This window comes from Meles meles, chromosome 6 (assembly GCF_922984935.1).
Source record: "Meles meles chromosome 6, mMelMel3.1 paternal haplotype, whole genome shotgun sequence".
NCBI classification, from domain to species: Eukaryota; Metazoa; Chordata; class Mammalia; order Carnivora; family Mustelidae; genus Meles; species Meles meles.
In genome coordinates this window covers 52,309,679-52,330,645 of record NC_060071.1, presented here as the reverse complement: position 1 = coordinate 52,330,645, position 20,967 = coordinate 52,309,679, and the positions used below count along the sequence as shown (strand labels likewise).

The 20,967-nt window shown below is 52.0% G+C and overlaps 1 protein-coding gene across 4 annotated transcripts in view; it reads right to left on the bottom strand.

Annotated features, from left to right (window-relative positions):
- CORO2B (coronin 2B) overlaps positions 1–20,967 on the bottom strand; it is a 127,217-nt gene that overhangs the window by 71,499 nt on the left and 34,751 nt on the right. Inside the window, exon 1 of one of the 4 annotated variants that reach the window (XM_046008737.1) lies at positions 13,779–13,972. The exons of the other annotated variants lie outside the window; for them this stretch is intronic. The gene's annotated coding sequence lies outside the window, so the exon portion shown is untranslated. Of the gene's footprint in view, positions 1–13,778; positions 13,973–20,967 lie in introns of those variants that run through there. 4 annotated transcript variants of the gene reach the window in all.

Genomic DNA, 20,967 nt, shown 5'->3' with positions numbered 1-20,967 from the left:
CCCTTCACCCCCAGCAAACGTGGAATGCCTGGGTCCCAGGCCGGCATGCCCACCAATTCCCAGAGCCTCTTGCGCAAGCCCTTCTCCGCCATGAAATGGGATCCCTCCCAGCTCTGTCCCGTCTCCCTCATGCTATCAGAGCAGATCGACGTGGGAACGAACGTGGCTGGGATGGCACTTTCTCAACAGCCTACAGATGGGAGGATCCAGCTTTGGCTCCCGAGGATGCTGCCCGCTGCCCATCACCCAACACACGTCCAGCCAGACACGAAGTCTATTCCTGGAGCAGGCTTCTGCCCTGAATCCCTGCATCTTTTCTGTTCCACTGAGCAGGACTGGACACGTGAGGAGAAGGCTGCCGGCCTGCGCTGCTCCGAGCTTTTCAGGAGAGCTTCCCACCTACCGCAAGATGGCTGCCGGGCAGAGAAGTCTTTCCAGAAGCCCCCAGGTTCCTTCCTGCACTCTCCTTTTCCTGGCTTAGCACACTCATGACAATAGCTGATGTTGAGGTGCTCGTTGTGAGCCAAGCATTTTATGTTCATTATCCCCTAATCCTGATAACAACCCTAGGAAAAGATACAACAATAATCCCCATGGACAGAATCACCTGGGCTTCTAAGCTCACAGGAGTGGAGGAGCTGGAGCTGAACTCAGGTCTGACACCTGGTCTCTACCCGGCATCTTGGCTCCCCAGTCAAGCTGGATGTGATTGAGGGAGGGGACTGGGTCTCAGTCTCCCTCATTTTTCCAGGACTTACCATTAGACTGAATATAGTGTTGCTGCATGTTTAGCAAATGCACAAGTGAGTGGAGGAATGAGGACAGGAATAAGGAAAAGGAACCCCGTCACTTCCCCTCAAAGCCTCCAAAAGCCCCCTCGGCCCTCCCAGATCACAAACCATACCCCTTTCCTTCTGGAGATCTGCAGGATCAGCTCTCAACTTGTAAGATCCGACCTGGGCAGAAAGCTGGGAGAAGGAAATGTCTGCCTCTCTGGGGGCCCGACTTTTCCTACATGTGGGTTCTGACACCAAAAGGCTCTTATGCAACCCACCAGAGCTTGTCAGAGCAGAAAAGCACCCTTGGGTCCACTAAAATCCAGCCTCTCGTTTCATAGAAGAAGGCCCAGAGAGGGGTAGTGATTTGTCCAAGGTCACACAGCAAGGTTATGTGATAACCAATGCACACTGCCAGATACCTGTTGCTGCAGGGTGAGGAGGGGTGAAAGGATGGGGGTGTGTGCAACACAGGGTTACCCATTTCCTCCACAGGCATGCCCAGTGGGAAGGTCTGGGGTGGGCGAGCCCAGCCCAGAGAAGCGCCCACTCACCTTGGGGGTTCTGAGTTCTATATTCCTCTGCCCAGTGAGGGAGGAGCAAGGGAGCTCAAAGCAGAGGCCCAACAGATGGTTTCTATTTGCAGCCACTGAGCCTGGTCTGTGCCAGACTTCTGACCTATTTTGAGGAACTGAGGACCCACTGGCTCAGGGATGGCCTCCCACTCACACCCCTTAACCCAGTTTGGCAGGAGATCAGATGGGTGGTTCAAAGCTAGTGGAAATGGAGAGTGGAAGAGGAAAGCCTTTGAAAATGAGGCCGGGGTGGATGTCTACAAGCCTGAGCTCTAGAGAAGCCATCCTCAGAGGCTGAGCCCCAGGCCACCTGTCTCAGAGTCATCCCCGGGGGTTGTCTGTGGAAAGTCACAGGGTTGGGCTCCACTTCCGGCCTGTAGGATCATGCTCTCTGGGAGTAGACCAGGGAATCTGCATTTGAACAGAGTTCCCTCCCACCCCACCCCCGCCCCCCCGGTGATTCTTGCTCTTTGGTTCTTGCTCTTTGGTGTACTGTCCGTGGGCCAACAGCACTGGCACCCTGGGGGCGGGGGGGGGGGGGGTCGATCAGAAATGCAGAGTCCCAGGCCCCACGCAGGGCTGAAGCAGAAGCCAGTTCTGCAAGATCCCAGGTGATCTGCAGAGATGTCAAAGTCGAGAAACAGGGCTTTAGTTCAGTGTTTCCCAAACCTGAGTGAGGGCCTGGTAAAACACAGACCACAGGACCCCGCCTCCACAGTGTCTGATTCAAGAAGTCTGGGGTGGGGAGGGGGCAAGTCTCTGCATCTCTAACAAGCTGCCAGGTGATCTGAGGGGATGTAAGTCCTGGAGCTATGGTGCAAGGAGCACCTAGTTCTGTGACCTTTCATAAATCCCTTTGCTTTGCTGAGTCTCGGTTTCTCCATCCGTGAAACGGACAGCATTCATACCTTCCCCTTAGGATAATTGTGAGGTCCCTGTGAAATAGTGACGTGTGCGGAGCACTGTGAGAACTACTATATGAGGGTTATTATATAAATCCATTCGTTCCTTAAAACGATTGCAATGATCTCATTTGTCCTTGACAGCCATCCTGTCCTAGGGTGAGTCAATCAAAGAGAGGGCCTAACACGTTCTTCCAGGGCTTTACCCTCATTCCTAGACTGCACAGCTGCAAGGCCAGGCATACAGTAAGTGCTTAATAAGGGCTGGCAGCATTCCACCCCAGACTTCTGGTTCTTGGTCCGATTTTCTTTTCCCCACAATCTCAACTTCTCACACCCTCCTCCGTGGCTCTCTGGTCTCTTGCTAGGCGAGACTAAGCAAATTCTTTTTTTTTTTTTTTTAAATTTTATTTATTTGACAGACAGAGATCACAGGTAAGCAGAAAGGCAGGCAGAGAGTGGGGGGGGGGGGTGGGGGAAGCAGGCTCCCTGCTGAGCAGAGAGCCCGATGTGGGGCTCGATCCCAGGATCCTGAGATCATGACCTGAGCCGAAGGCAGAAGCTTTAACCCACTGAGCCACCCAGGCAACTTTTTTTCAAGGTTGTTTTGTAGTTGAGGCTAAAGCCTGGGCTGGAGAGACCCTCCAGGTTCTTCACCTGTGAAACACCCTGCCTGATGCTTAGGATGATTGGGAATCCCACGTGCGGGTGCCTGGTCCTGCCCCTTGTTGCAGGGCTCCTTCCCCACGGCGGGACCGGCCCACCCAGGCATCCCCAAACCTTCGGGACTCAGCCCTGGGTGGTTAGACCTCGCATATGCGGATGCCGCTTCTGTCAAGGAGACCTTCTAAAACAGTGTGTCAGGGGTGATTCTCTGGAAGGGGGCATTCAGGGCCCTGCCGGGGAGCCCTTCCATGTGTTGGTCCCTGGGGCTCGGGGTCCTAGGACCACCTACTACACAGAGTAAGACCTTGCCTCCCTGTCACCTGACAGCGCAGACAAAGATGGGCGGATAAACTGTTGTGGGGCTGGGGGAGGGGGAAGAGGAGAGAGGAGCGGGACGCTCTGCATGCCTCGTAGTAGGGTCTCCATTAGAGCAGAGGAAGCCCACCCATCTCTCAGCACCCCAATGGAGAAAGGGAAAGCTGAAGACCTTGCTTTTTTTTATTTTATTTTATTTATTTGGCAGAGACAGAGATCACAAGTAGGCAGAGAGGCAGGCAGAGAGAGAGGAGGAAGCAGGCTCCCCGCGGAGCAGAGAGCCCGACGCGGGGCTCGATCCCAGGACCCTGAGATCATGACCTGAGCCGAAGGCAGCGGCTTTAACCCACTGAGCCACCCAGGCGCCCCGACCTTGCTATTTTTTTAAAGATTTAATTTATTTGGGAGAGAGAGAGTGATAGGAAGTGCTTGCACAAGCATGAGCCCCGGGAGGGGCAGAGGGGGAGAGGGAGAAGCAGACGCCCCACTGAGCACAGAGCCTGACACGGGGCTCGATCCCAGGATCACCGAGATCCTGACCTGAGCCGAAGTCTTGTGCTTAGCCGAGGGAGACACTCAGGCGCCCCGAAAGCTTGAAGGCCTTTATGTTACAGTTAATTATCTTGGGCACAGACAAGGTGGGCCGTCCGCTTGCCCATAGAGAAGCAGACACCAGGCCCCATGCACACAGCTAATTTGGAGATAAACTCTCTGTGTTGCTCGCCCTCTACTATCCCCTAGGGATGTGTGTGTGTAAGTGTGGTATGTGTGTGCGTGTGTGTGTGTGTGGTAGGCACCATTTCCTCCAAGACACTGGAAAAACTTCATCAGCTGAAGGTCTAGAAACGAGAGTGGAAACTTTGTGATGAAAATGTCACTGAGAAAATAAAAAGGTTTTTGTTTAAAAGAACCATCTGACTGATGACTGTCTCATGATGTCTTCCACTTTTCACTCACTCATTGCCTTGTAAAAAGAACCTACTAATTAATTTAAAAACTGGCAAGGAAAGGGGAATCTTCTTGGATCTTTGGCCAATTCCCCTATGACAGCCACTGTTGCCCAAACTCACGAGGGACACTGCCTCATCGAGGTGGTAGCCGTGTTGTGTCCCACAGGGACCTCCAGCCCAGCTCCAGAGCTCTGCGTGGTAGGGGAGACCCACGCTCAACGGTGATTGGCTCAACCACTCGGGGAGCCAGTAGTTGGTGGCAGAGACAGGAGCCACAGGCACAGTAAAGGGGGATGGGGAAGAGGACACGGAGAAGCATGAAGAGGGTCAGTTTTACTTTTCAGATATGTAAGCGGGCTTCACTCCTGTGCATTGGCTAATTGTGACCTTCTCCTTCTTCCTCTTATTGGCATCCATTTATTCAGAGAGACTTAGGACGGTTAAAGCAGGAATCAAAAAAAAAAAAAAAAGAAAAAAAAGCAGGTTCTGACTTCTAAAATGGGATTTTGCACAGCTACATGACCATCTTAAGAGCCAGACCTAAGAGGCTTTTCTGGACTCCCATCTCCCCCTGTTAGCAAGGGAAGAGTCTTCCTTGGCTGACTCTGGTGAGACACCAGGGGAAGAGGAAAGCCCACTCCTGGCAGATGGAGACGGAGAATGCGAAATCAGAAATCAGAACGGAAGTTCATGTTCAGGTATGTGTCCTGATTTTCCACCTCGGGGGCAATATGCTTGGTAGGCAGACGGGTTTCCCTCCAACTTCTTGGTTAGGATTCTGGAAAGAAGGGTGCCTGGGTGGCTCAGTGGGTTGAGCATCCGACTCTTGATCTCAGCTCAGGTCTTGATCTCAGGGTCATGAGTTCCAACCCTGCGCTGGGCTCCACGCTGGGCATGGAGCCTACTTTAAAAAAGAACAAAGGATTCTGGAAGGAGAACACTATTCAAACAAGATGTGGTTTCACAGGATTAAGATGGCCAAGGGGAATGGCCAAACAGAGGGGGCTGGGTGTGCAAATCTGAGCTCCCTTCAGCTCCTGGGTGTTGGAGAGAACCCCACCGTCAGCCCCTGTACACCTCTGAGGGAGGATATGGAAGGTCTAAGAGCCACAGGCCACCAAGAAGTTGCTGTTGAGAGGGGCAAACCAATAGCAAGGCCAGGGCAAGATGGATATGAGACAAAGGCCTAGCTGGGAACAGACCCTGTCATTAGGGCCAAGAAAAAAAATGGACCATGAGTCTGTCAGTTGGAGAATTCAGTGGTAGGTGCCCAAAGAATGCTCTGGGATAGGACAGACCAGACACACTTTAGTGGACATCAGCCAGGACATGTCTAAGGACCAGCATGGAACTGGGGGTCCCCTTCCCCCTGACATCTGAGGTCATATAAGTCTCAGCCGTCTATATCCACAGATATCATTTTGAAAAAGAGCCAGAGGAGGAGGAGATCTGAAAGATGAGCCCTTAAGAATCATTCAAGTAGAAGCCAAATTATCCCCAAAGAGGCTGAGCCTTTACCCTACAAGACGATTTACATGACTGAATCAGACCGACCCCGCTGGACTGGGCTAGATGTGTTTTATCCCCGTGACTCTGTGAGGCAAGACTTCTGAATTAGATTAGATCAGCTTTGGCGAAAATAAAGGATCTGTATCTTCTCTGTGCCTCCAAGTTGTCAGGGCCGCCGTGGAAGGCCATGCAGGATGTGCACTGCACACTTGACCATGTGAATAGCGCCCCCTGGGGTTACAGAGCTCAGGTTGGCGGCGGGGAGGGTACAGCCAGTCCCTTCCCAATGAGGAAGAGGCTGCAGAGGCAAGCGGCAGAGTAAGAAAGCTCTCATCAGTATCCCAGAGGCCAGGCTTGAGCAGACAAGAAAAACCTCGGAATCCGGAGCACTTGCCGATCAGAAACGTCATTCCAGGCTTCCGATGCCTGGTCACGTGGCTGCCCCTGGGAGCCCGTGAGGCCTGCCTGCCGCTTACTCTCTTGCCTCCTATTACTGACTGTGAAAGGGTCTGCTTCTAGCCACCAACATAGACCCCATTCCAGCAACGCGGAGTGACAAGCATCATCTCTGGCAGCTCAAGAGAAGGGGTTCTCCTCATGTGGGCACATCAGGACTTCCTCCAGTGTGGGGTGCTGGCTTCGAGATGGGAATGAATTGGCCCCAGTGGGTCCCTGGCCACCCTGTCCCCAGGGACTCACCCTCCCTGAGCACCTGGAGCACTGCCTGGCTGCAGCCCCCACTTGACCTTTGATCTTTCTCACCCCCCAGACCTCTTGTTTGATAAAATAGAAACGTGCCTACAGCTTGAATCTTTCTTGGTTGGCCTTTTTTGCTACTTGTAGCCCAAAGCATTGCAGCTGATAGAAGAAAGGGCAGGGGGTAAACGATGTCTCAGTCTTCGGACACTGCCCGTGACAGGTCTCCATGAGGTCTCTGTCTCAGCGGCCCGACCCCCAGAGTCAAAAACCTAGAGATGGCGAGGATGCCCAGACCCCACCCAGCCCAGCCCACACCCAGCCTAGGCCTCTGACAGAGGGCGAAGAACCAGGACCAAGACTCCCTCCCTTCCCCTTCCGGGTTTTCTCTCCTCTCCCAGCAGAGCTCCTTGGGGTGGGCTGAGGCAGCTGCCTCTTCTTCCTGTGTGCTTGCTGGGAAAGTCGCATGGATGGGGGGGTTGGGGGAGAGCAAAAATCAGATTCATGCTGCCCTTGGCTACACAGCTACCCCCCACGGCACATTCCAGGCCCAGCACTGCTATGGAGACTTGAAAGGAGATCCCGCCACCTTTTTTTTTTTTCATTCTACTAAAAGCTGTCATTGCTACAGAAAGCATGAGGAAGGGGGTGGAGAAGAAAATGAGGTCATGTGTCTAAAACATCTGGCACGGGCCTGGTGAGTGACGAGCAAACAAACACCAGCACCCTTCTTCCCCTCTTCCATCATGGCAGCAAAGCGGATGACAAAGCGTGGCCACGGTGCCTCGGGGAGGATACCCTGCCACTGTCTGTTGGGATTCGTGCTGTTTTGAGGTTCTCTTTCTCCTTTCCCTCATGGTAGTGACACACACATACACACACACACATACACACACACTGCTGGTTCAAGAGCCTAGCCTCTCTGACTGCACTGTGAGTTGGATTCAGGGTCATGGGGTTACCATCTTCTTCAGCCCCATTCAAACCTCCCAGAGCTGGTCCACTCACAGGGGCTACTCCCATCACAAACGCTTCTGCTGGTCCCCATTCACTTCGTGAGCACGTTAGGAAGACCCAGAAATTGCTCAGCCTTCCATCGACATGGTCCCAGGCTGTGTTCTTTGCTTCAGGGCCTCCCAATCACTATGAAACCAAAGCCATGGTTCCCCAGGTGCCAGCCCACTGGCAACATCTGACCTCTGCAGAATCATCTCTGCAGATAAAGTCTCTCTACTCCCCCCTCGCCTGGAGTCAAGACCACTCCAGTCTGTAGGGCACTTTAGTGAAAATAGAAAATGGTGCCCCTTCCTCTAGGCAGATGTGGACCCAGATCAGAGCCCATGACATGGTGAGTGAACGTGAGCTGGACTTGTTCCTCTGCCAGGTGCCTTTGTGCAGGCCACAACTTGCACAACTGTACATGGTGGCCATGCATGGAGCCTTTCCAATTACCCTCCTGTGTTTCTGACCTAAATGCTATTCTCAGACATTGACTACTCCAGAATTTCCAATGTGGGCCAGACCAGCTCAGGGGGCAACAACTTCACAAAACATCAAGACCTATTTAGTACTCCTCAGCACAATCCTGTGGCTCACCCAGCACCACCTGCTAGGTCTGCTCCCTGGACTCCTCCCTGGTCATGCTCGTTAATGTCATAGCACCTCTATCACCCCCAATGCCAATTCACTCCTCCCTGCCCCTTTTGGAGGTGAACCACACAGTTATCTCAGGAGACATGGCGGTGGCGGGGGGTTGGGGGGGTCCTTCCCTCTGGTGTTCTCATCCCGCTCTGATTGGACGTCTTTCTCTATCACTAACTGGCTACTGTCACAAGTTGTCTGAGAAATCGGGGCTATTCGTGGTGCTTCCTCAAGCCACAGGAGGTGGTTTGATGGGAGATTAAGTGAGGAAATGTGCGTAGAATGCTCCTGACATTACCTGGCACCTACTGTGTGCTCAATTCACTTAGCCACAGTCCCTTGACTCAGCTGTTCCTGATTCCTTGTTTTAACCCGGATGAAGCAAGGTAATGCACTGGGTAATGTATCTGACATTGCGTTGTGTTTACCAAGTGTCAGGTACTAGTCCAAGCATTTTGCCAGTATTAACTTAATCCTCAGAGCAATTCAGGGGTATGGCAGGTGCTATTATCTTCCCCTTATTACAGGGGAGGAAACTGAGGCACAGATGTCCAGTAACTTGCCCAAGATCCCATATAGATGAAGTGGTGGAGGGTCTGAACCCAAGCCTTCCAGCTCCACTGGGTGTATTGCTCAACATGCAGGCCATAGGGCTTCTTGCTGGCTGGGGTGGGAACTGAATGAGATAATGCAGGCAACATGCTTGGCACATGGAAGAAACTTGATATTGGTCGTTCTGTTAATGTATCGTTATTGTCGCACATTTATCACTGGTATTACTAAAACGTGCAAAGCACCCACCGGAATCAACCTGCCCCTTCTCGCCCTTTCTCCCTCCTCCAGCGCTGATGTTGCTACATTTTGGTGGGGGTGGGCAGGAGTCTTGGCACTCTTTGTAGAAGGTCTCCTGCTGGGTTTCCAGTTTGGGGGCGGGGAGAGAAGACTGCGGGTATCAAGGGGAAGATGAATAAAGCCCCCCAGCACAGAGCCCTCTGGAACTTGGGGATGCATAGCAAATAAAGTGGGCTCCAATACAGAGGCTGGAAGTGAACAGGGCTAAGGAAGCAGACGAAGGGGACCAGGCTTCCCCCAACAAGGTCCAACTCAGAAAATAATAACTGACTTGGCTAACAGCATCCCCAAGGCTGGTTCCTCCAGGAAGCCTTCCTAGATATCCCAGGCAGATCAACGCCTTCCTTCCCTGTGCCATCAGAACACTTTATATATCTAGCCCTGCCCTGCCCATATTATGCCAGCTTTATGCGAGAGCCACAGCCAAGCAAGGTCAATGTGTCTTGGACTTGAGTCTTCTGGAGTGCAAGGACCAGGGCTGTCATGGTGGCATCCCCTGTGGGGCCTTCCGTGCAGGTACAACAGAGGCTCAGTGAACACTTGCTGAGTGAATGAGTGAATGAAGGGGACACATCTCCCGCCCACCTCCTGCCTCTCTTTTCTGTGACCTCCCCGTTGCCGAGCAACCGCTAAGATGCCAGGGTTGGCAGGAGGTGAACCATGTGAGATCCCAGCTGGCTGTGGAGGGCGACGGGGGACACTGCCACCCCTTCCTCCCATGATGGGGGCTCTGCCCCAGCCGGAGGGGGACTGCCGTATGCCCTGAGCCCCCCGTCCTTCCACAGCCCCGAGCGAAGGTCCTGCAGTTAAGTGATGAGACTGGGAGTGGGCCCCAGGCAGCTGGTCCCAGGGCCTGGGCATCTGTATTTTTAAAACCCTGCACAGTGAGGAGGAGGAGCCACCAGTCTAAAGGTGGTGATTCCTGGGGTGTCCCTGACTCTATCTTGCCTCCTCCTCACCCCACTTAAAGGCCAGGAGTCCTGCGTCCATGTCATCCAGCCGCCATCTTCCCTTCTCTGTTGATGTCACTCCTCCCCAGGGGCACAGGGGAGGTGAAAAGAGCAGAACTCAACCCGCTCGTGCCGGCTCATACCAGCGCCGGGCCCCACATGCAGCTGGAGCAGCCTCAGAATAGGAATGTGAGTCTGGACTCGCCTGGAGTTTGTTTTTCACTTTCTCCAGGACACTGAACGTCTCCCCTTGGTGTTTTCTGACCTTAAGACTTAACAACATCGTTCCAACTTCTGACCACTGGTTCTGTCTTTCAGCTATTTACATGGTCATGCAATTTGGTCTTCAATCCCTCCTGGGAGGTGGCTTTGGTCCTCCAAGCATACCTGGTAGAAAGGGCCAGAAAGCCCCAGAGCCCCGGGCTTCCAAGGGAAAGGGGCGAGATGCTGGACATAGCACCACAACGTGTCCACTAAAGGGCGTGGCAAGACTTCCAGTATGAGGGACAGTTAGGTCTTTCGTAGAATATGTTACAAGAACAAACAGTCAGGGGCTGTGCTGACTTCCTGATTTGAAAAACCAGTATTTCAAGGTCAAGTCCATGAAGGAAATTTATAATAAATCAACCTCTGTGCCAAAGGGCTCACTCACACCTGCTGACCCGTCATTCTCTGGGGGGGACCCAGCCTCTTCCGTGTTCTCAGTCCTTGCCCAGGCTAATCCTTCTGATTGACGTGTCCCTTCTATGGACAAACGCCTACTCCTTCCTCAAGGCTCACCTCAAGGTCACCTTATCTGGGGAGCCTTTAGGGACAGTGATGGGTACAAGGTACAATACTGAGTTCTCAAAATATCTTTTTACATGGCTCCTGGGACCTTCCCCCAGTGAGTAATTACTGCTCTACAAGTCCCATTTCTCCCACTGGTGTGTGATCAACTCGGAGGCCAGAATCCTTTCTCTTTGCATCCCGAGCACTTAGCACAGCAAGAGCCCCAGGCCAGGAGGCAGAGACCCACAGACTCAATCTGGTCTGCAGATGTGGGACTTAAGGGCTAGCACAGTGATTATAATCATTCTGAATTACTTGCCAACATTAAAAAAATCAGGACACTTCATAAAAAATCCAGACTCCTTCCTCTTCTGGAAAAACCGGAAGTCAGAAGTCCTGGCCCACTCTGGGTCCACATTGCCAGAGCTGCTCCTTCTGAAGGGAAGCGGGGTCTTCCAGTTATTCCCAAGCCGCCCCTCTTTATGAACGAGGTGCCCTCGTAAGGCATGTAGTAGCTAACTTAAAAAACATTGCTGAAGAATGAGTCTACTTTGACTTTTGAAGCAGCCGGAGCAGAACGATCAGCATGGGAACCAAACACATTGCATTTCTTGCTAGATCATATCTCTGCATGACATCTGGGAACAGTGAAGTTACCCCAGGAAGGTGAACTGCAGCGCATCTACACCGTAGAATCCGACTTGGGATAAGAAGGGACAAACGACTGATTCCTGCATATGTCATGACCGAATCTCAAATACATTATGCTGAGCCAAGCATGCCAGACACGAACGCTGCATTTATACGATATTCCGGAAAAGACAAAACGATAAAGATAGAACACAGATCGGTGGTAAGTGGGAAGAGGGGTTGACTACAGGCAGCTGGAGGGGATTTGGGGGAGGGGGAGACAGAAATGTTCTAGGTCATAACTGATAGTGGCTATACAGCTTGTATGTCATTGTTGAAACACACGGAACGGAACACGGTAAAGGATTTTTATTGCATGGAAAGGATACCTCAATAAACCTGACTTAAAAAAAAATTTCTCGAAGAAATGTTTGTCCTGGTCCTCGATACAAAAAAATTTGCATACAAGAAATGACGAGAACAACTCGAGTTTAAGGACTCCTAAGCCCAGTGTGGTGCGCCAAGGAGACGGGGTCCCTTTTCTCCTGCGATATCACACTCTGGACACCCGGTGCTGGCAGTCTAGGTCGTGTAGCACAGAGTGGAGGTGTCCCCGGGCACCCTGCCACCTGTCCGGCAGTGTCCCCCGCTCCGGGCAGGTGTGGCCTTCAGCCACTAACACTGGAGGAGAAACAGAGCCCCCAGCTACACCCCACATCCACTGAATTAAAATCCGGAGGCCAGACCCAGGCTGATGTTTAAAAAGCCCCTTGGGTAATTCCAGTGTAACCCTAATATTTGAGATGTGCGGTATATGGGCTCTGGGCCTTGGAGACAGTGGTTCCTGATAGGAGTTCGGGCTGGGGAAAAGTCTGTGAATGGTACTTTTCGAAGATTCTGATGATCTGTGCATCCCCATTACTGTTCGTGTTGGTGATCCCATTCTCTGTTGATTCTGTCTAACCTTGGTAGGGCACCGGGATATGGATTACCTCGTCTAAACCAGGCAGCCGGCTTCCTTAATCCCCATTTATCGGATGAGATAAGAGAATCAGAGAGCAAGGGGAGGTCGCCTGCCAGGGTGGGGCAGGGGCAGGACCTGAGATCTGGTCTTTGGGTCCATCTCTCCTGCCTTCCACCACCCCTCCTTCTCAGTGGAGGCGGAGCTGAGGAGGGGTTGGGCACAGAGGGAGGGCTCAGCAAGGGCTTCCTCTCCAGCCAGCGACTCAGAAGCCCATTTGCACTCCCTATGCCTGACTGCAGAGAAGCTGCTGACATCTTTGCTCCAGGCTCCTGGAGCCCAGGATGGAGAAGTCCAACGGGACTTCCGGAGCAAAGAAATCTGCAGGCTGCCCTTGGCATCCCCCATCAGAGTCCATCCCGCTGCCAGCAACGATGACTCCCGGACATCATCAGGGATGGTCTCAGTGCACATCCCTGCTGGGAGAGGCTGATCTCACCCGTTTCTGTCCTCTTGAGCTAAGGCAGGGCAGGGCTGAAGATGCAGGGCAAATATGGCTGTGGGTGGGGAGGGCCAGAGGTCACACGTGTCAACTTGCACAAGCTGGACACCGCCAGGGTTCCCGAATGACCTTCCCATGGTGTGCAAAGGGCCCAGGGTCTCAGTCCAGCTGCTTCAGTTCTGCAGGCACTCCATAGGGGTGACATTTTATTTCTACTGAGTAGCCAGAGAAGTTCAACGACAGAATGGATTATTTACAAGTGGTAAGTTTCCCATCTCTGGAGGCAATTAATGACATTGGAAGGTCCTTTGGTACAAGTGTCAGAGATGGGACTCCCACATCAGGTTCAGGTTGAACTGAATGACACCTCAAGGGTCTTTTCCATCTCAGAGAATGACAGACTCACTCATCTCATCCTTCCAGCCACCAGCAGCCCTCAGTAAAATGTTGTCTAGTGGACTCACACTCAAGTGCCTGTAAAACCAGCCCTTGCCTCCTCACGCTGTGGTCACAGACTCCACCTGGACAGACAGTCTCAAAAATACCCTCAAGTCCACACTTACACACACTCAAGTCCGTCTTACACACCCACTCACTGAGCAGTTGCCCCATCATTGCCAACAGCAGTAGCACCCAACACACTGAGCACTCACTACGAATCAGGCTTTGGGCTAAGTCCTCCTCTCCCTTGATCTCCTTGAATTCTCCTAAGAGGAAGGGCTTTCTATTCCCATTTTAAAGATGGAAAACCAAGGCTGAGATGGTAAAACGACATGTTCAAGGTCACGTGGTTGGCAGGAGCGAAGCTGGGCTTTGAACCTCGTTCTTTCTGGCTCCAAAGCCTGGCCTCGTGAGCCACACTGCATTCCTAACACAAACCAACAACCAAACCAAAGTGAGCCCCACTTGTCCTCAAAAGGCTGCTTCCAGCCCAGCCGTCACCCGACCTTGACACATTCTCCCTTCAGTTGCACTCGTGCTGGTCTCCAGGTCCACGGGAGTGTGGAATCCTTGCCAGCAGTGGGCTCCTGCTTGGGCCTGAGCAGCACAGGGACCCCAGCTTGTGAATGGTTTCAACCCACCTTTGTAGCTTCTCTCCTCGAAGGCCTCACTCAGCTGGGTATCCCAGCCAAACAGGTCCCTTCCCAGTCACCTTCAGGCGTTTGCTCTGACTGGCCCTCATTGGGAATGCCTTCTCCTCTTCTCCTGGCAAACCCCATTCAAGGGCACAGTTCAGTTCGGGTGTCTCCTGCTCCATGGAGCCTCTCTGATCCCCGGCAGGCAGAGCTGGTCCTTCCCTCCCTGACACTTGGTCCATTCCCCCGTTCCAGCTTTTATGGGATTGTTCTCTGGCTAGTTGTTTATGTGTCTGCCTCGCTCACTAGGCTGTGAGTCCCCAGGGTCCACGGCTGTGTCTCATTCATTGTGAGCTTCCGTCTGTGAGCACAGGGGCTGGCAGGGCAAAGAGCCCAGTAAATGCCGTGGTCTCATTACTCGTGGCCAGGAGAGTCCCACATAGGGTGCCCACAGGTGGCCAGAGCAGAGTCCGTTCATGGCTGATGTCATCCGTCCCCACAGAGCGGAGCACCAAGCCCATCAGTATGCCAGCGGGAACATCTGGGCTCCTTCGGAAAGCTGTGTCTTCCCGGAAGTGGATCAGAGGAGGGGCAGCGTGGACTGGGCAGCGATGTCCGGGTCAGGCTGCTTCCAAGTGGAGACGGGCCAGCGGATTGCTTGATTTCACCCAGCCGACTTTCTACCACTGGTTGGGGGATTTCAACACAGAAACTGGCTCCCCGCCCGACTCCGTCTGACACCCAGTGGGAAGGCCTGGAACTGTTCTAACCAGGGTCAGTCCTTAGCTGGCTGGGTGATGGCAGCCTGCCCCCACCTCGGGGCTCAGTTTGTCCATCCACGAAATGGGAGAAACAATAACTCCTGCTCTGGGAGTATTTACTGGGGTAAAAGGAGTAAGTAAGCAAAAGACAGAAATGTAAGAAAGGGTTCAGAAACACAATGCTGAAAGCGGAAGGCTCTCTTTACTTCTGTAGATTAAGAATAACCTGCAGGACCCAAGGACAAGGGTTTATTGGGCTTCGGTTTTGTCATTTGTCAGATGAGGGCTTAATATGAATTCCTGTTTGCCAAACTTCATAATTTATGGACCACTGCCAACACAGTTTTGCCATCTCTATAAATCATCTGAGCCATATTTATTTAAGGATTTTGTTTAGGGGTATCTGGCTGGCTCAGTCTTGATCTCTGGGTTGTGTGTTCAAGCCTCACGTGGGGTGTAGAGATTACTTAAAAATTAAAAAAAAAATGTTTAAAGAATATTGTTTAAGTTGACCCTCTCTAAAATTTAAATATATGCCTGACCCTCATTCTAAGGAATTTTATCCATGATGGAACTGGTTCAATGTGTTAGCTACATTTTTCTACTACACATTAAATAAATATGTCACAATTAAACCAAACCATATTTATACAGACCCCAGTGAAAACATCTTGTACATCACTGGTGGCTTGTGTCAGTACTTTGAGAAACAGAGGGAGATGGTAAGCCAATCCCTACTCTCCAGGAGCTCCAAAATTGCCTGCAAAACAAAAACAAAACAAAACAAAACAAAACAAAAAGCAAAACCTCTCCAGTTGCCTCAGCGTGTTTCCCTTATGTTTCATTTAAAGCCTGCTCAAAGGCATACCAAAATGCATACGTTATGGTGGGGCAAAAAAATCAAGTAGTGATGAAATTCAGTTTAAAGGAAAGTGAGGGTAGGAGAACTAAAGCAAGGCAAAATGAGTACATAAAAGGCTCACTGGAATCCATGAATGTTCCATGAAAGAGTGCCACGGATTGGAACTCTGAGCTTCCTAGCAGCCAAGGTAAAAAGGGAAACATGATTTATTCTCCTTTCATATGATATACGAGCCAAGTCCTTAACTGCAATGAGATAAATGTGACATAATGGTCTCTGGGGCGGCTAACCTGAGCAGAAAGATGCTGCTCCCGTCTCCTGACAGATGTCCTTGTCTTTCTTTGAGCCCATCTCCTATGCTGGTGATCTTTCCCCATGTGATCCTATCACTTTCCTTTTTGAAAAATGTGTAACTTTTTTTTTCTCTTATCTCCAGAATGAAATTAAACATTCTCAGGCTTGTATGCAAGCATCCCAATGAATTAGTCCCCAAATATCTTGAGGGTCACATCTCTAGGAACTTCATTTAGGTCTCTGTGGAACTGCCTGAGTGCAAATCTGGACTCTATCACTTTTAGCTATGTGATCCTTGGCAAGTTACATAACTTCTCTGAGTCTCAATTCCACATCCATGACATGAAGGTACAAGGAGTTCTTGTCTCCTAGAATTATTATGGGAACTGAGTATGGCATGCCAGGTAAAGTGTTTGCTTTCAAACCTCATTGTGAGCTCTGCCCAGAGCACTACTGTCTCCTGGCCTGTGCTAGGGCTGTTGCCTCGGGTTAGCTGGCTTTCCCCTTTCTCTGCGGACCAAAATCCTATCCTTCATCCGCTCAAGTGCCATTGGAGCCAGGGGCCTTCCCTGATTGTCCCCATCAAAAGAACCCATGCCTTCCTCTCATTTCCCACAGCACGCAATTTATATGCAATTTCATATACACACCAGATGCAACATTCAACCCATGTTTCTCACACTGGAGGGTCACCTCCTACCAGCAGGTTATGAAATCAAAGTGGCAGGATGATACCAGCAATGAAGAAAAAAAAAATGAGACAGAGTAGAAAAGACTAAAAAATATCAGAGTGCATGGCCTGCCTTGTGATTTGGTTTTATATATGTAATATAAGTATTTGTGTGTGTGTGTGTGCTTGTGGCCAAAACATAAGGTGATTTTCCATCCAGGAGTCATAGCTACAAAACTGTCTGAGTGCTACAGCACTAATTGTGGGTTCCTGGAGGGCGGGGACCAAGTCAGGTTCACTTCTGTGTCCCCAGTACTTAGCACGGAGCTTGGCACATAGTAGACACTCAGTAAACATTATTATTTTTGTTTTTGTTTTTCAGTAAACTTTACTGAAGTGAACTGAAAATCCAGTAATTCAGAATAACGTACTGAGCCTGAGATTCAAGTATAAGCCCCCATGTTCAGCCACAGGACCCACCCAGCTGGATGGGGGCCACACAGGATGGATTTCAGAATTGAGGTTGTCAGGTGTGGGTGGAAAAGAATGATACGGCTTAGTCCCCACTTACTCAGCAACCCCTTCCCAAGACTCGACGTTCATCTTCCAGGAGACGGGAGCGATGATGCTGGCATTGTCCACCCCGCGGGGAGTGGTAAAGAAAGGCCTCAAGTCCGTCTGGGTGGCCGAGAACGAACACACAGAGGCACAGGCTCACACCCCTGCACACAGACACACAGACTCACAGACATGTGCGCACTCTGCTCTTCATTTCAGAACTGAGAATGTGGAGGCCCAGTGAGGGCAAGTGACTTGCTCAAGGTCACCCAGCAGGCTAATGGCAGGACTGGGACTAGAACCAAGTCCCTTGGTTCCCAGACCAAGAGAGAAGACAGGACAAATAGCGCATTAGACAGAAGAGAGCCTGGAAAGGCACGAAGGTCCTTTCGAGACTGAGAGGTGATGCTGGGCCACGTGCAGACACAAGAGGTCACTGTGGCCCACCTGCCTCTCCTCCTCGTCCACCTCCAGGTTCCTACCCATTTCTGATGCCAGTCCCCAGGACCACCTGAGCTGGGATAGAGACCTGTCCTGCTTTCCTGAGCGGGAGGGAGCTGATTGTCATGGGAAAACAGAGGCCAGCTGTGACTCAGTCCCAACAATTCCTGGCCCATTTTCTTAACCCCTCAGAGCCCTGGAGCCTCAACTGGTAACCATGGTTACTGCTCTCCAGGTTGGTGGTGGTTGGGAGGAGTAAATGAGAAGGTAAGTAAGTCCGCGCATACATTCATCCCTCCATCCCTCCCCTTCCCCTCTCCCTGAAACCCTTTATTTCATCCTCCGAGATTTCTTCTGAGTAAAAACAAAACACCTCTGACCATGAATCTGCTCTAACACTTTCAATGTCCCTCCACTAGGAGAAGAATGTCCACACTCCCCAACCCTACACTCAAATCCTTCAAGGATTTGATCCTATTTCCTTTGTCCATCAATGAGATGGGCCAGGCACCTGTCACCCGGGATCACAGAATTTGCTGTGAATGCACACACACACACACACACACACACACACACACACTTCTGCACAGGAGCATGCAGGCCTGCACGCAGATGTATGTACACACGTCTACAGATATGCACACATACACTCCCATGCGCACACACAGCGCTCTCCCCTCAGGCTGGCCTTTCCCACGTCCTCCTTCCAGAACCACCATTCTGAAAGCCTCCTTGGATCCATGCCATTGGAACGGGTCTGCCTGCATGTTTGGTTCCAGAACTGAAAGCACGTCAGCGCACCATAATCCTCCCTCGTCCACAGTGTCTGCCGTGACTCCGCCACCAGTGCCCAGGAGGCAGGACCCGGATCTCGGGCTCTGGGGGGTGCCAGACCCTGACACAGGGACTCTCACAGACGGCTGCGGCATGGGATTCCCGGAGCGAGTTGAGGCCCACGTGCTGACACGGCCATGCTCACAGCTACTCAGGATCCTCCCAGCCATGGCCTCGGAGACTCACCCAGTCGCCCACAGATTCCAGCGGGGGGGTCTGAATCTGATCGAGGGCAGCCACCTGCTTCTAAGGGAGTGAGGCAGGGCAGAGAGGCCAGCAGGCTAGGCAGCGAGCAAGCCCCCTCCCCACACTTGGGGGCTGGGTGACCTTGAGCAAAGCCTTGTTCTTTTGTTGGAGTCACGATAAAATTCTAAAATCTATAAATAAGACTAAAAATAAGGCTAAATATCTGTCTGGGAAGGAACTAGGGCAACGGGGGAGCTTTTTCGAGCTTTATACATCCTGCCCAAGATTCGTAGCCCGCCCCCCCCCCCCCTTATAAATGCACACCAGCATCTGGGTGCTGGAGAAGAAGCAAGCTTATTTTTTTGCAAAGTCTTCTGAGAGAATTCTGATTAGTCCTGGCTCCCAGAGCAATCCAGGTACCCCCAAAGCACACACTTTGGAGACGCTCTGGGCTGTCTCAGCACTGGGACAGTGCTTAACCGATCTCAGCTCTCACGATGCGCTCCGATCAGAGCCCCGGGCAGGGGACAACGGGTCCTTCCAGCCCAGAATGGAGGAAAGGTCTCCCTTGGGCAGGGCTGCAGACGGGAGGGAACGATCCCTGTGTGTTAACCTCCTGGCAGGTCTGGCTCTCAGTGGGAGCTCTGAAATGCCAGTCTCTCGGGGCACCTGGGTGGCATAGTCAGGTGAAGCGTCAGGCTTGGTTTCGGCTCAGGTGATCTCAGGATCATGCAATGGAGCCCCTTTCGGGCTCTGTGCTCAGAGTGGAGTCTGCTTAAGACCCTCTCTCCCTCTCCCTGTGCCCCTCCCCCTTCCCAAATAAATAAATCAATCTTCCAAAAGAAATAAATAAAATGCCAGTCTCATCTCCCTCCTCATCTAGGTCAGGTCTGTATCTCCCATCGGGCGGTAAGTGGAAGAGGGAGGCTATGCATCTTCTTTCTGCTTCCCCTCTGAGCGCTAGGCTTTGGGTCCACCCCAAAGGCTCAAAAACCCTTTTTCATTCCATAAACATCTGCTGTGTTGTTGCCATGCTCCAGGCCCCCAAGTTCGGTGGCACAGAGAGGAGCCACACCTGTCTGAGCCCCTCAAGAGGCTCCCCTTTCTGATCAGGGAGGTTGGCATTAGTCCTGTCTCCTGTGGGCCTGAGGCCCTCGGGCACCCCCACAGGGGACCCCAGAAATTACTGGCTAGCTAGGGCCCGTGTTAGCCAGACAGCCTCTGCTCATGACCCAGCAGTGTATTCAGAGCAAGCCTGGGAGCCCTGGGAGGTGGAGGGACTACTTCCCTGGCTGCCGTGAACTTGAAGTAGGCCATCCCTCCTGTTTCAGCCCGGAAGGCCCGTATTGCCATCCATGACACCACACCTCTCTCCTCTCATCGACCTCACTGCGAATCTCATCTCCTCTATTGGCGGCGCCCGCCACCATCCCACCCTCCGGGCCTCCCGTGCCTGGTAAACAGAACTCTGCGGGGGGCCAAGCCCCCACCCTACCGGGCTCCCACACACAGAAGCTTTGTCTGAGCTGTTGATGCATAATACATGGGCGCAGGCCCGGACCAGCCGCGGGCCCATCTTGGACAACAAGCCCGTCACTAAGAGGCTGTGAGGGACACAAGCAGGACACAATGCTCCAGTCAGAGCTGAGGGCAGCGGATAAAGGGCCTGCTGGGGCCCTGGAACCAGCCCCTCCCCCAACACACAGTGTAAGGGTAGAGGAAGGCCGTCCCCAGACAGCCCCTGGAGTTCTGAAATCCTCCCAGCCGCTTTCCAAGTGCAACCTCCAGCCCCATCCTTGGCTCACAGGCTTAGCTGCTTCTCCCTTGTGACCTGTGAAGGTCCTCTAGGACCCGTCCTTGTCTTGGTCCTCATGCTCCTTCTTTAAAAGAGTTTCTCCATCAGCTGTTACCGCCCATCAGGGTCTAGGGTGCTCCTTGGGGTCTTGGGCAATGGTTTCTGATTTGGGCTGGCACACAGACCCCTCACATACTCGTGCCCCTATTATCAGCAGAAGAGCAACGTGGGGGTAACAGAGACTAAGAGACTAGGAATCAACTACAACATTCTTAAAAGAAGCTATGCACAATTTTATGTGATGAAACAGCACCCTTTCTCTTGCAGAGTATTTAAGTCGGTAAACCCACACACCGCCCAACTCGGATAAGCAGAATTGGGCGATGACTATATGGGTGCTTTGACAATAAGGGTCCGTGAGACGTTGAACCACTTGGCAAATGCGTTAAAAATGTGTTCAGAGGTTCTCCCTGGCATGGAGATGTTTATTCTGCCGGCTCCCAGAGACCGATTTAGGAGGTCTGGGTGAGAGCCCGGGAATCTGCATTTTAACATGTACTTAAGGGATTCCAGCGCAGGTGGTCCACAGATGACAGACACTTCAAGACGCAGTGGCTAATGAAACATTCTAGGTTTCAAGTATGCATATAAGTGCCACTCACAGGTGGTTGACGAAACAACCCACCACAAACGAAACAATAGCCATGGAACTAAACTCACAGCAGTTCGTCGTTAAAAAGCAGGGACAGCAGCAATTGGACATCGGAGCCCGCTCAAAGAGGAACCCCAAGCTA